Source organism: Hyperoodon ampullatus (genome assembly GCF_949752795.1).
Source record: "Hyperoodon ampullatus genome assembly, chromosome: 9".
Taxonomy (NCBI): domain Eukaryota; kingdom Metazoa; phylum Chordata; class Mammalia; order Artiodactyla; family Ziphiidae; genus Hyperoodon; species Hyperoodon ampullatus.
Window position 1 is genome coordinate 37,764,635 of NC_136922.1, and position 16,886 is coordinate 37,781,520.

Sequence of the window (16,886 nt, forward strand, 5' to 3'; positions counted from 1 at the left end):
CTCAAGTCAAGAACTATGATTGCCAACACCTCATGGTAGGCACTGAGCAGGTCTGCATCATAGTCAATGTCAGGTTTCTCAACCTCAGCACTATTGACATTTTGGACCAAATGATTCTTTGTTTTGTGAGGATGCCCTGTGTATTGTAGGATATTTAGCAGCGTCCCTGGTCTCTTCCCACTAAAAGCTAGTAGCATATTTGGCCCCAAATGTGACATTCAAAAATGTCTCCAGACTTTGCCAAATATCCCCAGAAGATAAAACTGTCCACAGTTGAGAACCACCTGATTATGTGAATGGTACCCCCTAGAGGTGCCCTCCACAACAGTACCTAGCCGCCCTGACATTGAAAATATAAATATGAAGAAAGTGCTGAGTTCAAGCAATTTACACTTTGGGGGAAATAAATTTAGACTGGCATATATACTTTATTATTATTCCCTGAATACTGTACAGTTACATGAAAATAAAATAAGGAAACATAAATATATTGCCACTTAGGGAAATAACATGACTCTTAAATAGAATTAATCTTATGTATTTATTGAATTAGTCAATAGTAAAATTGATTAGTCAGTATGTCAAAATGTAATAACATCTTAAAGAAATTAAATGTTCTGTCTACTTATTGTATGCCAATGAGCTTCACATTACCAAATCCCATGATGTTTTTTGATAATTTATTAGCTCTTTAATTAGCACTGGATATGGGTAACCATTCAATTCTCCTGAATATTCTGTGCTTTCTGGTTTTCGCTTCTCTGGCTACTACTTATTCATTCCTTTACTGTTTACTTCTCCTCTACATGTCTTCTAAATTTCGGAGTTTTCCATGGTTGAGCCCTCAGCTTTTCTCACTTCACACCATCTCCCTAGGTGATCACATCTATTTCTATGGCTTCACATACCATCTACATGCCACTTGACATATTCCCTTGACTCTTTCAAAAGCACTTCAATTGAGATGTCCAAGACTACTCTTCTTCCAGTTTGCCCCATCTTCATATATGATAACTCCCTTGACCCAGCTGCTCATGCCAGAATCATAATTGCCATTTTCCTCACTCTTAGTTTCACATCCAATTCCTTACCAAATCCTATTGATTATACTGGATCCCTCATCTCTGTCCACTGGCACTACTTATTCCAGGCTACTATCATCTCTAGACTAGGCTACTCTAAGGGTCTTCTAACCTGTTTTCATGTGTCTTAATCTTGCTTCTTGAGAATGTGTTCTCCACTCTGTAACTAATTTTAAAATAATATTCAGATCATGCAACTTCCTGCATAAACCTTCAATCACTTCTGATTGCACTTAGAATAATATGCAACCTCCCTACCGTGATGTACTAGGCCCTGAACAATCTGGACTCCTTACACCTCCAAGCAACTTTCCCCCTTTTACATGTTTCAACCACACTGGCCTTTACTCTCTCTCAGAGCAGCCAAACTCTTTACCATTTTGCCACATGTAGCTCCCCTGTGATTAGAAGGATGTTTCTATGTCATTCAGACTCATCTTAAAGTAAACCGCTTTTAAGAGAGAATCTCCCTGAACCCCCAAATTATATATGACATGTTATATAAATATTTAACATGTATCATATCATATGATTCATACAACACTCCTAGGAGCTCGGTATCATTTTGCAGGTAAAGAAATCAAGGCTTAGTAAGGTTAGTAAGATACCCAAAATCACAGAGTAACAGGATTTGAACCGTGGCTCTCTTCTCTCTTATCCACACACGCACAGCCTTCCTAGCATAGTGGTCCAAGGAAGATAGAAAATATTTTATGAACTATAGCTTCACTCACTTCATACAACTTTGTTTCGCCTACTGGTATGTAAGCTTTCTGAGGGTAAGAGCTGTGATTATTGATCTCTGAAACTGCAGGGCAGGTGACACTAAAAAATTGTGACTAAATGGCTGAAAGAACAAAAAAGAGAGAACTCATCTCAAGGAAAAACAATGCTTTAGTTATTTAAGACTTTTAATAAAACTTTTAATCCCCAAACAGCAGTAACATAAAAGCAGGACAAATGTTAAATATTAGGACAGAAATGGAGGATTTGGGAGCATGAGGCACTGGTATTGTCATCCAGTGGGGATGACCAAGCCCATCAGAAATCACATTAGTGCATACAGACTTAGGGGACCCTGACAAGCTAAATGGTACTTCTGAACCTGTTTCTAACCATAGATGGACACGGAAATTTCCAACCCAGAATCCTACTTTCCTCATTGTGAATCATGTGTTCTTATGAGATAAAGATATTAGAGGAAAAAAAAACACACACACAGTTAATGGAATAATTCTGGAAACAGTGGTTTGCAGTCACCAGTACTAAACTGCGTCTTTGCTTTCTTCAAGGTTTAAGAATCCAAGGATGCTTTATAACAATGATCCTTCCCACTTCACTCCCTCCCCCACCGGCAGCCTCAATTCCATTTATTCCCCCACTTCTCTGCAAAAAGATAGCAGGATTTCAAATCTCTTCCAATGTTTCTATAAGGAAAGCTTGGCCGATTCTATCAAGATGACAAAAGTACTGCAGTCAATGAAGGAAAGATAAACGTAAAGATGAAAGATTGCTGAATGTATCCAATTGCTGATAAGAGAAGTCAGTCATTTTATATCTGATGTCTTCATTTTTAGCTGGAAATTCCAGACAGTGTCCCTTTCAGTGAAGGAAATTTTCTTTAAACACCATTACTCCACTGAAAGGAAAAAAAAAATTCTCCCAAGTTGTGAAATTAACCTCTCCCTTCATTCACACATTTGGTTCTATTTTTACAGTTGTACCAGTAATCTAAAAGAAAAAGCACTGAAAGTTAATTCCAGGTTTCTAAAATGTCTGACTGTGCATGTCCCAGTTCTCTGCAGCATCTCCCAAAAGATTTGGCCAATTTTTATTTCTGCAGCACATCAGTGTTTATCATTTGTTTTACAACAGCACTGAATGTTCTAGAAAATTGACTTAGATTAATTTCACCCATCATTTACAAAAACTCAAGAGAGACAAATGTCGACCTTATAAACAAAATCCACCACTGAGGTATGGTTAATTTACTAAAAGAGCATTTCTTTTTTTACCCTCTCAGTTCAATATTTACTTCATTACAGTGGTAATTCCACCCCCACCTCCACTAGCCTCTGTATTTGTTAAGATTTCTGACAAATTTCCAGCTTATAATTAGGCATTATGAAAATTCACTGTGGGAAAAAATTTTGTCTATTGCTAGACAAAAGCTTTTCCATTCAACTTGCTTTAAAGGATTATTGATGACTTTCACCTTCAGGAAGGCTACGAGCAAAATCGTGGATGCATTTTGATTGCACACGTATGAGTAAACTGATTCTTATGGACAAATGCTCTAAGAAGTGGTTAAGTCAGACAGAACTGGAATGAAATCCTGGTTGTCTCTTATTAGCTGGGTAATCAAAGTAAATTGCTTAATCTCTCCGTGCCTCAGTTCCCTTATCTATATTATATATGTTATCTATGAAAACATCACCCAGTGCAGTACCAAGCACATAGTAAATGCTCAGTAAATAGCAGCCATTGGAGGCTTCGCTGGTGGCACAGTGGTTAAGAATCCACCTGCCAATGCAGGGGACACGGGTTTGAGCCCTGGTCTGGGAAGATCCCACATGTCGCGGAGCAACTAAGCCTGTGTGCCACAACTACTGAGCCTGCGCACTAGAGCCCGCGAGCCGCAACTACTGAAGCCCGCATGCCCAGGGCCCATGCTCCGCAACAAGAGAAGCCATCGCAATGAGAAGCCTGCGCGTCGCAACGAAGAGTAGCCCCTACTCACTGCAACTAGAGAAAGGCTGCACTCAGCAACAAAGACCCAATGCAGCCAAAAATAAATAAAAGCAGCCATTAGTATCTGTATTAATATTATGGAGAAGGAACAGAGTAGGGAAGGTCCTCACTTCCCATTTGTTGCCATCTTTAGAATTTCTCCATCTTCATTACTAATGAAAACAGTATCTGGGCAGCTTGTGGCCTTGGAAGGTGGAGTCAAGCATGGAGAACTCTGTCTCTGAGAGGAAAGGACATGAGCTCAGATGTGAGGCAGCCTCCCAGGCTCAGGAGGGCTGCCTAAACCGAACTACAGCACACCCCCTTTCAGGGATTAGAGAAGCCCATGACTCTTCCCTCAGATCGACTACTCCTTGCTCTGTGAGCTTAGACAAATTTCTACTCCCTCATCTTCAAAGTGAGAGGATGGACAAGACCAGCTTTGACATTCTTTTCAGACAGAACTAATTCAGAGTTGGTGGGGAAGAGTTTTCTGGACGCAGAAGCTAGAAAGACATCTCAGTGGAGATTTTTCTTAGCCTCACATCATCAAATAACCAGGAGAAAAACAATGGTCAGAAGACAACCAAGTATACTCAAGCATGCATTTCCTTCCTATTTGAATGAATCTCATTCCTACTATCCCTCTAATAATTTCAGCAAACAGCTGTGGGACTAACCTACACTGAGCACTCTCCACTCTCAGCAAGTTGCAAAGTCTTTAGAGGCACTGTCTCATTGTTTTCTAACCTGAAAAGATCAGTTCTACTATTATCTTCATTTGTCAGGTGAGGAAACCAACTGGGGCATTAAGAACATTGTGAAACTTCCACAAGGACACTGAATTGCAATGGAACCAAAATTTGAACCCCAAACAGTCTAGCTCCAGAGTCCATGATCTGAACTACTATCCTCTACTCCCAATCCCACTGGTAAAGCAGCCACTGGAAAATTGGTTTTGCTTTCTCTGACTCATAATTGAATTTTCTATAAAAATATTTCTCTAAAACTTACATTACTGAACTGGTATAAGCCTTCAGGAGATTCTCGGCCTCTTTCATTTAATGTTCACAATGGCACATTTCAAATATTGCAATTCAGCTAGACTAAAGTGCCACAGAGGTGTGGATGAAACAGCATGGGTGCTGACTTCATAACTCTTGAAGCTGTGTGATAGGTGCATTGGGTATCTATATACTGTTCACTCTACTTTTGTTTTCACTTGAGATTTACCAAAATAAAAAGTTAAAAGCAATAAACGTTTCAACCACAGAGAACATAACCTAAGATCTTAGGCTGTTACAAGATCCAGAAGGACATTTGAGCTCAGTAAGTCAATGCCTCTGCTGACAATTCCAAAGTCTGGATTTCAAGAACTGAGGGTGCAGGAACTTACTTGTCAAAAATTTTATGAATACAAGAATCCTCCCCTCAGAATATTTTAGTCTTGTCTATCTGGAACAATACAGACATTCCTGGAGGTGAATCTTTTGCTCACTCGAATGTCTGTTGTTGTTAGAGCTACGGCTGCTGATTGGAAAACCTTTTGCTTCCCTCCTCCTAACAGGTTTATCTTTCCACAGCAATTACTAAAGACTATTTGTGTAATCAAACATTAAAACTTCCACCCCAATATCCTTTTCACCATTCTCTTAAAAGATTAAAAGAAAGAAACTTACCCATTCTGTTGTGCATTTCCTCTTTGCCAAAGTGTGCTGTGGTTTCGAAAACTAGCCCAGTCCTTCTGAACTTTTCTGTATCCGTTATAATATTAAAGAACCACAAGGAAGGGAAGTGGTTAGTCAACTTACTAATTTTATCAGTCCCTCCCACTGGTTAAATAGTACCTGATGCTACAGACACAAAATCAGTTTTCCAGCTCACTTCCCTGCTACAGCACGACTTCATAAAAACAGCATAACTTGAGGGGAAAGACAGTGATGATATCTAGTTCATAGACATGAGACAGTTAATGAATGAACATTTTATGAGTATTAATAAGAAACCTAACAGATGACAGAAACCAGTGATTCAACAATGAAGAGGAGGAGAAGAGAGAATGTATGTCAGCTCCATACTCTATGCAAACTCCATCAGTTGGGTGGGAAAGGGAGTGATTTTTAATGCAATCAGAGGACTTGTGGGAAGTAGCTGGTGTTTCATTTGTTGATAAATTATTCTGTCTGGAATGGAGCCAGTTTACCGGATATAGATACTTCCACAATGTGAGGCCCTGGCCCGGATGATTCTCTTCCTCTGGAGTTTAGCAATTAAAACACATGACAAAGTGGTAGATTATGTGCCTCTGGATGAGGGAAAATTTAATGTCCTCTGAGGAAGCTATAAACAGTTTTCTAGGTGAAAATATCTGCAATAAATGAGAAGAAAATGCAGGACGTAAGACACGTTTTAATGAAATAAAATACTTTTTATCTGTTGATCCAACTCCAAAAGATTGCAACGTACAAAATGCTGTCACCCAAGAACCATCAGCAGCCCTATCTGGCTCCCACTAGCTTCGGGCAAGCAGATTTTGAGCACTGCAGGGCTTCCCATTTTTCAAGAGAAAATAAATAACTGGATTTTTATGTGAAATCTCCTTTTTCAAAAGACTGGCAAACACCCTTCAGATTACATTAAATTTGTCTGCAGGCTGACATGATCTCTGCCTTAGGTATTAGCTGCTCAATAAAAAACACTATAATGACATTTACAAAATATATATTATCAAAGATATGATATTCAGTATAACATGCAGGTGACCAAGACTTTGGTCTCATCTTGTAAAAACACTCATAGATAAATGATATAGAATAGACTCTGGAGTAGCTGCCAATATGTTAACAGGAATTCTCCATGAATATGGGTTTTTTTCCTATTTTACTCTTCAGTATTCTCTAATTTTCCCAAAATGAACTAAGGTTTTACAGTAAGAAACAAGGGCTAGAGAGTTTTTAATTTTTAAAAAGATCAGAGGAAAGTAACTATGAAAACTCTTTGAAGATATTCAGAAAGGACCACAGTTGAAATGCATAAACAAATGAGGTATCTCTCAAATACTCAATTCTGCTCCATCTCGAGCACTGGCTAAAGATCAGATGTAAAAATTAAGCTGTCTGCAAATCAGAAGAGGGATGTACCCAAGTAATAGGATTCATTACCTTGTGTTCCAGATATATAGGTCATTATTTTATCTCCTTTATTAGATAGCCAGAGCTCACACAGGCAGGATTTAAGACTGAATGAATAACACAGAAAGCACTTAAATAATTGTGTGTAGATCTAGGGCTTTAAAAGAGGTAAAAAATAAATTTCCCTATGAGCTAAATAATAATTTAATCTTTAAAATGGTCTTTAATAATTTAATTAGCTTTTCCCTATTTAAAAAATTAATATTAGAAGCTGAGTCATGTTTGAATTCAATAAAATTATTTTATTAATTTCCTCTAAGGCTTAAGAAATACCTTATAAGACCTCTCTTCTTTATAAGCCAGTCTTATCCTTCAGTCTGCTGAAGACTTGGATCACATTTTATTCCTTTAAAAATTTATTTTCCCCCAAATTAGACTTATTTAATTAGAAATGTTTCAAAGCTGATCCTCCTGGGCATCAAGATTGACATCCTGGAAAAATAAGCTAACGTCTTTTTAAAAATCATACCTAATAAGACTATTTAAAGCATGCTCTATACACCCTAAGAATTCTGCAATTACTAATGATTTTTCGCAAATTATAAAAATGTATCAGTGACTGCATAGAAACTAACTGTTAGAATCATAGTAATTGGTGTGGAAGTGATGATATAATTTTGGAGATGTTACCTCATTTTTTGTTAGGGAGCACAGTCCTGCTGGTGCTTACTGTGAAAGCAAATTCACCCTTTCTCCAGTCTCAAGCTCTATGTTTACTGAAGCTTCAGTCCTTAAACATGTTTTCAAGTTTATTCATTTCAATTCTGCAAGATCAGAAGACTATACAGTTTGTGAAGTAAATCTTTCCTTTCAGTTGTATCTCTCAATTTCGATGACAAAAGCAGATGTCTGCAGGTTCAAAAGTTGCTAGTTCAACACTTTTGGGGAACCCAGGGTAAACACAACAAAATTACCAATTGCCCAGCATAAAAGGAGATATGAAAAGCTATCTCATAAGCCTAGTATCATGCAACACATCTTTCTGAGGGAAGCATCCCAAATGTAGTCTCTTTTAAATGCTTTAAGCATTTGATTAAACTTGCTGCTAAAGTGATTACTTTTAGCCAAGATTTTGCTTATTGACATATATTCAAATAATCTTTATAATTGCCATAAGAATACAACATATCTAATACTTGCTAAAAAGAAAGGGAAACCATCCTCGGGTCTGTGTGTTTTACCTATCAATTGATGCTAATGCATGATGATGACAGCATATGATGTGAAAAGGACTCTCATATACTACTGATGACAGTGTAAATTGGTATACCTTTCCTGGATAAAAAAACTGTCACAGTATATCAAGAATCTTTTTAAAAGTCACACTCTTTGAGAGTGACTGTATTTCTAGGAATCATTTCTGAAGAAAAAAAATTAAAGATGTGGATTTATGTAAGTGAATGTCTATCACACTTACTTTAAAATTTGAACAACTGCCAACCGTCTATATCCTGAATATAAGGGGAATAATAAAGGAAATCATAGTATAATTATAGGTTGGATTATGATACAACTTCTATAAATCATGACATTAAAAATATTTAATGACACTAAAAACATTCATAATACAATGTTAAGTAAGGAAAAAAGATACAAAAACATGTATGTATTATTATTCATATCTTGGAACACAAACACACACACCACTCACACCTTCAGACTTCACATGTAAAATGTATCCACATATTAGGTAGAAAACAGAATTTTTTTAAAAGCCCAAAATGTGAAGAAGGATTATCTCTGAATGGTATGATTATAGATAAATTTTATATTCTTCTTTTTACCTTTTTTTAAAAGCAATTTTTTCTACTTTGAACGCCAGGGCAAAAAATAAATAAATAAATCTGAAGACATCAAAAATATTTGTACTTTTCATGAGTGCTAGAATCTTATGTATCACAGTGCCCTTTAATTGATCTTTTGGACCAATTTTATTTCATTGTTACTTTAGCTTTGTGGATTTTTATTTTCTCCCTTGATAAAGTGAAGGCCGCCTGACAACCCAGAATATTTAGGCTGAAATCAGCCTCATGTTAATGAAGAAAAGATTGTCAGCTGGTCATCTGTTTAGTTACTCCACAAGATATTCAATTACTCTTAAAATTAGCAGACTGCTAAAATTCACATCCAATTCATCACAAAACTAATATGCAAAATTTTACCTGGGACAACAGCAACACTGAGTACTAGATTTAAACCAAGTGAAGGAGAAAGTAATTTATCTTTATCTAGTCTCCATAATACCAGATGCTTGAAATTTTTAGCTCATTTAATTATCACAACAATCCTGAGGGTTCAGTTTTCTTACATTTATTTTACAGATGAAGAGACTAATTTACCCAAAGACTAAGTAAATTGACTAAGTCTTCATATTTGTTAAATGGAGGACCAGAATTGACTACAGATAATTCCGTAGTGCCAATGTCCAGCTCTATAGAGAGAGGTTTCTTTTGGAATCCAGACAGTTCACCTACTGTGGTAGTCTTAAAATTACAGACAACTTAAAAGAACAAAATCCTTGAGGATCATGAAATTAAGGAGGTTAAAAATGGGAAATAAACATGCTTTACTCCTCTACAGTGACTATAGTGAAAGATTAAATAAGAGCTAATAAATAATTGGAAAAACTATGCAATTGAATATATAACGGTGGCTATCTTTTCCAAACCAGGAGTCAGGACACAAGATCTAAACATATGAAATAGGAGTAATATGTGTGTGTGTGTGTGTGTGTGTGTGTGTGTGTGTGTGTGTGTGTAAATTGGCATCTTAACATATTATTTCTAAATACTAAATAAAATTCAAAATTATTTTTGACTTTAAAGCGGGAAAGTTTTAACTGTTCTACAAATAACAATTTGATCACAAAATCAAATAATACAAAAAGTATATGAGGACAAAAGTAAGAATTGCCTCATAATCCTACACTGCAAAAATATTTAATAGCTAAGTGGCAGCTTCCCAGAATTCTTTCTATTCGTGTTCATAAGATCATAGTAGCACTTAAGAAAACAAAGGTTGGGTAAATTGGCCAAGCTGTATAGTGAGTGATATGAGGCAGAGTTTGAACAGATATCTGTCTAACTCCCACAGTAATGGTTTTCTGCCTCCTCATTTTACCTGGGATGGTGGAGGGGTAGGTGGAATACTCCACAAACGTGGGAATTGAGAGATTTGTTTGGATTTGTTTTTATTACTTTTCCAAAATTCAAAGTATTATATGGCTGATCCTGCCATTTACTACTGTTTCCCTTTGAATAAATCATTTAATCCCCCAGGTTGAATGTTCCCATCAATAAATAATGGTGATAACCTCCAAAAGTTCTGAAAAAAGTCTGACTCAGTGACTAAATGGAATTATATCTTAGTACTTAAAAATCTCTGTTTTAGAGCAATACAACATACTTCACATAAAAATTTAGTGCTATCCTTTGGAACTGTAAATAAAGAATTAAGATATCATTTAGGTGATGTGTACTGACAATCCATTCTGCAAAGAAGAAAGATAATCATTTCACCAAATAACAGTCAGCTGTTATACTTTCTGATACACAAACTTGGTATTCCACCCAGTTTAAAAATAAATCTCTAACTCACCTTTGATTTACTCTCTCACTCTCCTTACTATGCCCTACCATGAAATGTCTCCCTATGCTGGGTGGAAATGTATTTTGAGCATTTGGACACCAAGGATCAGAAAAAGGTCAAAGGGTTTCACATGTTCTTTATTCCTTTCTAAAAGTAGTGCCTAAAAATTATCCAGAATTTCCAACAATTCTTTCAGCTCTAATTCCAAGGGTGAGAAAATTTGATCATTTAAACAGTCCTGGTGCTGTTCACAAGGAGACTGGGCTACACTAAGTGAAGACATGCCCTCAACCAGGCAACAAAGAAGAGGGAGTGCCCAGGCCGATTTATAGACCCACTGTGCAATGCAGTTACAACATCCTTTTGCCTTGTGGGATATAAAGGGATAAGTTTCTCATCAAGTCACATACAATCCAAGTGAATTGAATTCTTCAAGAAGTTTTCACCGTGATAATCCCTTTCCCTCAGTGCAAATATGTGACTTCCCTTTTTGGAAGTGGTCCTGGGACCTTGCAATGTCTTGTTTAAGAAAAATAATCATGATGTATCACTCTCATCTATTCCCATAAGAAGTGAAATATTTTCATTTCTCAACACTAGGGAGCCTTGGCCACCATTTCGGGATTTTCCTGAGAAATATCCATAACATACTATGACTCACTAACTATATTGTCTTAGGAATCTTATGAAACACTCTGGCTTTTATTTTCTCATTTATAAAATGGGGCTTATAATGTCTATTTCATAGAATTGCTGTGAATATTCAATAAGATCAATTACATAAAAGGCCTTCAGGCCATGACTAGCACATTGTAAATGGCCAAAAATTGAAACCTACAATTACTATAACTAGTCAAAAACAATATTTAAATAGTTTTCTCCTCCCCATTCTGAGAGGGATATTATAATGCCTCTTCACTGTGTGTGTATGTGTGTGTTCTTTCAATATTTTTAAGGTGGCTATAGGCTCATGTTGGCCCTTTTTCTAGAAGCTTTACTACAGAGTTTTTAAAAGCCTTTTAGGATTCATAATCCTATTGAATCAGGAATAAAACATGTACTTAGATTCAGGGAAACAATTGTTCAACAGTAGCCCCTTCAATTTTTAATTACGCCTTCTTCCCCCTCCAAGTTCACTGTTATTCTCTGATTTTTTTAATCTTGAAAGCCAGTCAGGGTACATTATTTATATTATATTCAATAGGGAGAAAAAGAAGAAAAGGAATTTTATTCAGGACACTAACTCTAACCTTGAAATGTTATTTTCTGAACATTTGTTCTGCTCACTGAGCAAATTTTAGTCTTCAAGTCAGATGTCTAAATACAGTGCTTGAGCTCTGCTTAAAGGCTAAAAATATAGACTTCTGCACAAGGTGATGGTTACAAAGGAAGGTGTTTAGAATATAGTTCAATAGAAGCTAAGGTAATTGAACATTAGCTATACAGTTCAGCCAGAAGAATTTCTCATCTCCACTGAAGCTTTGGAGTCAAATCTTAGCCTATTATCCTTTGAAATACATTTTACTTGAAAAGAGAGTCAATTCAGTAAGTGGTTTCCTGAAATCCTTCACCAGGTGCTCAGTTTTCATCATTTGAAGACTGGAAGTCATGGAAGCCTTTGTCAGCCTCTCTCTCAAATAGAGTACCAATAAAAGCATGCTCCACAAAGCGTAAGTCTGAACAAGAAGAATGGCCACAAAACCCATGCAATATTTTCCTCATCTTAAGAAAAATCTATTAATAGAAGTCAGTGAATAGTTATGATGCTTTCTAATAACACAAAACGCACGGCCACCATTTAAAAAGTTCATTATCCTTCATAAAACATATATCATTGCCTGATCCTGTTTCAGACTCACAGACAAAGCTCTGTTCCATCTAGAACCTCAAATTTGGTCTTCCTCAGGCATATCTTCCTGAAAGTAAAGTATCAAGAAGGTCCAGATGGGAATGGCAAAATAAAACAAAGGCCTAAAATGGATAATCCTGACTCTGTTTTCAAGTGACATGTGAAGTCCACTTAATTTTTAAAATGTTATTCCTTTTGAAAAACTGGAAAAGATAAAATTGGATGAAGAAAGGGAGATTAGAGTACATAACAAAATTTTTGATCTGCTATGAGCAAATACTGCATGAATGAATGATTGAATGGAAAGAGTCATAACAGTATTAGAAAATCCCAATAGGTTATTTTATTATCCAAATCCCTTCTTTAAATATTTATTATACGTAATTTTCATGAGGCTAGTCTGTCTTTTTCAATACTTTATCTCCAGTGCCTAGAAACATATCTGACAGAGGTAGTTCCTTAACAAATATTTGCTGAATGGATGAATACATTTTCATTTTATTTTTATTTCCCTTCTAACCTTTCAATCATTTTTTTGTTTTGTTTTGTTTTGTTTTGTTTTTGTTTTGCGGTACGCAGGCCTCTCACTGTTGTGGCCTCTCCCGTTGTGGAGCACAGGCTCCGGACGCACAGGCTCAGCGGCCATGGCTCACGGGCCCAGCCGCTCCGCGGCATGTGGGATCTTCCCGGACCGGGGCATGAACCCGTGTCCCCTGCATCGGCAGGCGGACTCTCACTCACTGCGCCACCAGGGAAGCCCCCTTTCAATCATTTTTAAGGCTGATTCACAATTATTCTCCTGAACCTCTAAGGATTCCCCTTTCAACACTCAGAATTCCCCTTTCAACACTAGGCGGAAGAGATAAGTGAAAAATGAAGTCATAATTCCTTAATAAAAGTTTCATGCAAGAAATAATATTTGACCAATTTACACATAGTACATGAATTAAGCCTTTGAGAAAACTAGTTTCTAGGCAACAACTGTCCTTATTAAATGGGTGAAATGTGAACATACACACATACTGGATATACATTTGGCATCAACCTCATGATGAAGTAACTGGGTAGAAAAGATCAGAGCATGAAAATTTCTCTCATCATTTCATTTATAATTATAACAATCAAAATTGTCTACACGCCTACTTTTTATTAAGAACAAGGGTAAAATTGGTGGTGTGAAAGCCAGGCAGGCAGGCAGCAAGGCAAAGTAACTAACAAAGGAGAACAAAATTTTTAAGTCCAAAGAAGGTCTCTATCTAGACTATGCTGGGTCAAATACGTTTAGGAAAAAGTATGTTATGTTTTTACGTTGACAATTTCTCTCTTTTTTGTTGTTGTTGCAGTTTAGTTGTGCTTTATTGAATGGTGAGTTAAATTTGATACATGCCTGAGATTGGAGTTCAATATTTTTCTAATTTATTTCTAAAATGACAAAGTTTATTTTAAAACTCCCAAAATTCCACATCCATGTCTTTGAGTTCCAGATTTGGACTTTCAGAATAGAATATCTACTTCCATAGCAGAGGCAGCTCTTGTTACAGTGGTTAAACGTTCAATAGAAAAAAAAATCAGTTTTCTTTCTTGAATTACCAAACACCTCTTTCATACCTTTCAAAGTGACCTTTTAAAATAGAATGTGAAATGCACAAAAGATTATGTCTCTCTCCATAAGCACATATTCACAATGCCCAAGGAAAACTCCTGATGTTCTAAAGTCAATTTTAAAAAATGCTAAAGAAATAACTGCATCATATAGAATTTAAGTACTTCTCTTTTACCATATTACATAAAGGGCATATCTAAATTTAGACATATGTAGATAAACATTCCAATCCTTGAAAAACCCTAGACCACAGAGGTTCTAGGGAAAGGTCTGTATTATATTAAACATGAGACTCCATTTCCTTGTTTTGAATTATTGGTGTTGCTGTGGCAACAGCACAATAGAGAACTTTGTTGCATTCTCAGCAGAGCTATTTATATTATTTAACCTCTTCCCTGGGAGTTCTTCCTCTACCAAGTTCTTCCATTATTTTAATAAAGCAGTCCATTCAAAGTTTTTTTAAAAAAATGTTGCTAAATGTGAACAAACAAAACTTAGCTTTGAACTGTTAGGGCAAACATTCTGGACATAAAACTAACAACTTGAAGTGTTTTAAGCAACTGAATACCCATTTCACAGATCACAGAATTCTGAAATAAAAGGATAATTTCCTGAAACTGAAAGAAATGGTGTATGATTTCTAAATGCTCTGAAAATTTACCAAAATATCCAGAAATGGGAAATGGCTGGTTAAGTGATCATTAGAATCCTTCAAAGGAGAACTTTTCAAAGAAAAGTTCAAGATGATGTTCCTTCCTGATTGTAGGATGAAGCAAGTGCAGTGACATAGACCTGGAAAAGGACTAAAGTCAACTAGTTCCATGAATTTACACATCACAAAATTTTCTTTACTAAACTCCCCTCTGGAATGGTTAAATTAACCAAGCAAGAAGATGAATTAATCAATTTGATTTAAATTGTTAACATGTTGAACTATATAAAAAGTTTCCTTTTAATTAGTAAATTGGCTAACCATTTAGTTGAACCAAAGGTAAGATGTTTTAATAAAACATTCTTTTGAATTAAGTAACTGAAATGAATTCCCATATTTGGAAATGACCAAGACAGTCGAAAGGAGTTCTTAGGAAAGGAGAAAATGAAGTAGGAAGATTAACCACCAGTGAGTCTGTTCAAATGACTGAGAAATGTTTGGGGGTGAGCGGTGGTGTAAGACAAGATATTAGAACCAGGCAGAAATGATCAAAATGGAAGAAAAGAACTATAAATCTTATGTACTAATGAAAATTCCGCTTCTCCAGTTTCATCTGTCATCTTCTCCCAACACCCACTACTCCACGTACATGGCACTTCTCATTTTTCTTTCAACTGGCCAAGACCTTTCACTCTTCTGCTCCTCTGCACTTGATGCTCCACCTATCAACCACTTCTCCCATCCTTTTTTGTTAGCAAGCTCATACTCACTTTTTTGGATCAGCTGTCTTTGGCCCCTGCCTACTGTCTCCCACTCAAGCAGAGCTTGCTGCTGTTTCTTCAACGCCACATGCCATCATTCCTACTTCTGCCTGAGTGCTCACATCTTGCCATTATGAAGTGTTTTATCTAGTTCTCACACTAAACTGGGCCTCCTCTAGGGCAGAATCTATAGAAAATGCATTCATTCATCTTTGTACCTCCATTTATTTTAGAACTGTGCTATAATTACTGAATAACTAGGAATAATGGTATCAAAATGAATTGAAAATGAGTAATAAAAAACTACATGTTTTAAAAAATTACAACATGTTTCAAAATGTAGGTTTGCTCATACAACTGAATGCAAGAAGAAAGTTAGAGTATGAAGAAAAGTGGAAAGGATACAGAAAGAAAAATTTAGATGAAAAAGACAAAGAAGCCACTTTTGTTACTATGACTACAAGCAAACTTATTTAGTAAATATTCTCCTATTAGAATTCATCTTGAAGTGAGTATTATAAAGCCTAAACTAATAAGCATTATTTCTAGTTTTATATTTGGCTTATTAAAAAAGTAAGGTGATAAGCTGTCATTTCAACTATTCATTATTTCATTATAAAATGTAACACCACCCACTTTCTATGGAAGAAAAAAATAATATATTCTCTCTTATTAAAACCTATGCCCTCTAGATGTGCTTTGTCAAGCTGAGAAATGGCATGTCAGTAGACATAATATGCTGCATAGACAAATGTGCCTATTCAAAATGCATGTACAGTGATCAATTACAACTCAGAACAGTCCTGAAAACTCAAGTGCCACACTTAAAAAACAATTACAGAAAGATATGTTAAAATAATATGAAGAAGTGGATATAGGCTGAATGCATCACCCAAGAAATTCAAAAGAGTATTTGCAGAATGAGAGGATTTTGTGCTTTGCTAAGGGTCCATGTAGAAATTTAAAATGTATTGTTATAAATGCTGGAGAGGGTGTGGAGAAAAGGGAACCCTCTTGCGCTGTTGGTGGGAATGTAAATTGATACAGCCACTATGGAGAACAGTATGGAGGTTCCTCCAAAAACTAAAAATAGAACTACCATACGACCCAGCAATCCCACTACTGGGCACATACCCTGAGAAAACCATAGTTCAAAAAGAGTCGTACCACAATGTTCATTGCAGCTCTATTTACAATAGCCAGGACGTGGAAGCAACCTAAGTGTCCGTCAACAGATGAATGGATAAAGAAGATGTGGCACATACATACAATGGAATATTACTCAGCCATAAAAGGAAACGAAATTGAGTTATTTGTAGTGAGGTGGATGGACCTAGAGTCTGTCATACAGAGTGAAGTAAGTCAGAAAGAGAAAAACAAATACCGTATGCTAACACATATATATGGAATCTAGAAAAAAAGTTTATGAA